Genomic DNA, 3,795 nt, shown 5'->3' on the forward strand with positions numbered 1-3,795 from the left:
GGGGGGGGGGGGGGCGAAGGGGGGAGGAGGAAGGAAAAGGAGGGGTCAGTTCATGAAATTAATATCAAACAAATTCTTTGTGTTATGTTTTTGTTTTATAAAAGTGTGAAGTAATAACCAAGGGACGATTCTATTTAGAATAATATATGGACTGGGGCAGGGGGGTGTTGGGGGCTGCTACTGTTCTAGGGAAGCCTAGATCCTCTATAAAGGTGGTAAGACAGAAAGCCCAGCTGAAGTGCCTTTATACCAATGCATGCAGCCTGGGAAACAAGCAGGATGAGTTGGAAACTGTGATGCGCTTGGAAAAGGTACGACCTTGTTGCCATCACGGAAACGTGGTGGGATGAATCCCATAACTGGAACACCACTGTTGAGGGCTATCAGCTCTTTAGAAGAGATAGGCGAGGTAGGAAGGGTGGGGGAGTTGCCCTCTATGTCAAAGAGTGGATGGACTGTGAGGAGCTCCCTCAGAGAAACGGTCAGAAACAGGTTGAGAGCCTGTGGGTTAGAATTAGGGATGGGTCTAATGAAGGTCAACTGGTGATAGGAATATACTACAGGCCACCTGATCAAGGGGAGACTGTTGATGAGGCTTTCTTGCTTCAGATGCAGGAGGCTTCATGCTCATGGGCTCTTGTGCTGATGGGGGACTTCAACCATCCGGATATCTCTTGGAAAGACCACGCGGCAAGTTGCAAGAGGTCTAGGAGGCTTCTGGAATGTATTGACGATAACTTTCTGGTCCAACTGTTGGACAGACTGACCAGAGGTGAAGCGTTGCTGGACCTGCTGCTCACCAATGCGGAGGAAATCATTAATGGTGTTAAGGTTGGAGGCAGCCTGGGTTGTAGCGACCACGCTCTTGTCGAGTTCGTGGTCTCGAAGGATGTGGGCCTGGCAAAAAGTGGTTTCAGGACCCTGAACTTTGCAAGAGTGAACTTTAAGCAGTTCAATGGACTGCTGGCTGAGATCCCCTCGGATGCAGTCTTAAAAAACAAAGATGTTGAGGAGAGCTGGCTATTCTTCAAGGATGCCTTCCTGAGAGCACAAGAACTCTCCGTCCCTCTGAATAAGAAAGCAGGCAGAGGAGGTAGGAAGCTGGTGTGACTCAGTAAGGACCTGCTGGGCGTGCTGAGGGCAAAGAAAGGTGTATACAGGCTCTGGAAACAAGGGCGTGTCACCTGGGAAGAATACAGAGATGCTGTCCGGGCTTGCGGAAGTGCGATCAGGAAAGCCAAGGTGCAGGCGGAACTGAACTTTGCAAGGGACGTGGAAAACAATAGGAAGAAGTTCTACAGGTACATTGGCCACAAGAGATGTGCCAAAGTGAGTGTGTCTCCTTTGGTAAATGTAAAAGGAGAAGTCGCTTCAACGGACAATGAGAAGGCTGAGGTACTGAATGTGTTCTTTGCCTCAGTCTTCACTGGTGGAGAAGATTCCAGAACTTCTCACGTTCCCGAGCCCTGCATCCCTAAACCTCTAGGTGGGGACTGGGGCGACAAATCCCCCCCCCCCGCTGTGAGGACAGAGCAGGTCCGAGACTGCCTCATGAGACTGAATGTGTATAAGTCTATGAGGCTGGATGGCATGCATCCCAGGGATCTGAAGGAGCTGGCTGAGGTGATTGCCGAGCCGCTCTCCATCATTTTTGAAAAGTTGTGGCTGTCAGGTGAGGTCCCGGATGACTGGAGGAAGTGTCACGTCACTCCCATTTACAAGAAAGGGAGCAAGGAGGATCCCAGGAACCTTTACTCACTGAGTGAGTCTCACCTCTGTGCCTGGGAAGATCATGGAACAGATCATCCTGGATGACATGCTCGACCACATGAGGGATGGGTGTGTCATCCGTGACAGTCAGCACGGCTTCATCAGAGGAAGGTCATGCTTGACCAATCTGGTGGCCTTCTATGATGGAGTGACGGCATCGGTGGATAAGGGAAAGGCGACCCATGTCATTTACCTGGACTTGAGCAAGGCCTTTGACATGGTCCCCAACCGCATCCTTATCTCCAAATTGGAGGGATGTAGATTTGATGAGTGGACCACTCGATGGATAAGAAACTGGTTGAAAGGCCGCAGACAGAGGGTAGTCATCAATGGCTCTATGTCCAGGTGGAGGCCAGTAATGAGCGGCGTCCCCCAGGGGTCTGTCTTGGGACCAGTGCTCTTCAACATCTTTATCAATGACATCAATGTAGGAATCGAGTACACCCTCAGCAAGTTCACTGATGACACCAAGCTGAGCAGTGCGGTCAACATGGTTGAAGGAAGGGATGCCATGCAGAGGGACCTCAAGAGGCTAGAAAGGTGGGCCTGGGTGAACCTGATGAGGTTCCACACAGCAAAGTGCAAGGTTTTGCACTCGGGCCGGAGGAATCCCAGGCATCAGTACAGGCTGGAAGGAACGGTCCTTGAAAGCAGCCCTGTGGAGAAGGACCTGGGGGTCTTGACAGATGAAAAACTTAACATGAGCTAGCAGTGTGCTCTTGCAGCTCGGAAAGCAAATGGTATCCTGGGGTTCATCAAAAGAGGGCTGGCCAGCAGGAACAGGGAGGTGATTGTCCCCCTCTACTCTGTTCTTGTGAGGCCCCATCTGGAGTACTGTGTCCGGGTCTGGAGTCCCCAGTACAAGAAAGACAGGGAGCTGTTGAAGAGGGTCCAGAGGAGGGCCACTAGGATGAACAGGGGACTGGAGCACCTCCCCTATGAGGACAAGCTGAGGGAGCTGGGTTTGTTCAGCCTGGAGAAAAGAAGGCTGCGGGGTGACCTCATTGCAGCCTTTCAATACCTAAAGGGAGCCTACAGAGGGGAGGGGAATCAACTCTTTGAAAGGGTTGATAGGTGTAGGACAAGGGGAAATGTTTTTAAGTTGAGGGAGGGGAGATTTAGGTTGGACATCAGGGGAAAATTCTTTACCCAGAGAGTGGTGAGGTACTGGAACAAGCTGCCCAGAGAGGTTGTGGATGCCCCTTCCTTGGAGGTGTTCAAGGCCAGGTTGGATGGGGCCTTGGGCAGCCTGGTTTAGCATTAAACATGGAGTTTGGTGGCCCTGCATGTGGCAGGGGGGTTGGAGATTCATGATACTTGAGGTCCCTTCCAACCCTGGCCATTCTGTGATTCTGTGATTAATATATATCATAAGCAAAACTGTTGCTTGTGCACTGTAAATCATCTGAAAAAAAAAAAAAAAACTACTTAATCCAAAGAAAATAAACTTTTGAGATCTAATTAAAGGACAGATATATGCAATATATCTGAGAATTAGATAAAGTCCTTCAAGTTCTATGACAGTTTGAGTTCAATGACAAAACCAAAATTATTATGCACTTTTATCTGAGTGAGAACAGGATATACAGATCTAAGGCATCAGCAAGTTTTTATGGATAAGTGAAGCCCGAGACATCAAAATTATTTATAGGGTTAGGGTGAGGGTGACGGTGAGGTTTAGGATTAGAGTTAGGTTTGGGGTTTGGTTAGGGTTAGGGTTAGTGGTAGGATTAGGGTTAATCTCTGCCTCCTGGCCAGTCCATGACTGGTTCTGTTATTTCTAGATGACTAAGATTTCCTATTCAAACTCATTGTGTGATTGATGCAACCCATTTACTCCATGTAGCATCAGTTGCACATTGTGAGGAGACACTCCCTTTGAGTATCCAGCATAGCACAAGCAGTCAAGGTAACAAGAGCTGTGATTCAGTACCAACCATTTCTGAAGCAGCTCAAACTCCTTATCATGCAGCCAATATCTCTTCTTAAGCTGGAATGCAGCAGGCTTTAGATCTTCTGTATCCT

This window comes from Lagopus leucura, unplaced genomic scaffold, assembly GCF_019238085.1.
Source record: "Lagopus leucura isolate 7727_CA_CO unplaced genomic scaffold, USGS_WTPT01 Super-Scaffold_100001, whole genome shotgun sequence".
NCBI lineage: Eukaryota > Metazoa > Chordata > Aves > Galliformes > Phasianidae > Lagopus > Lagopus leucura.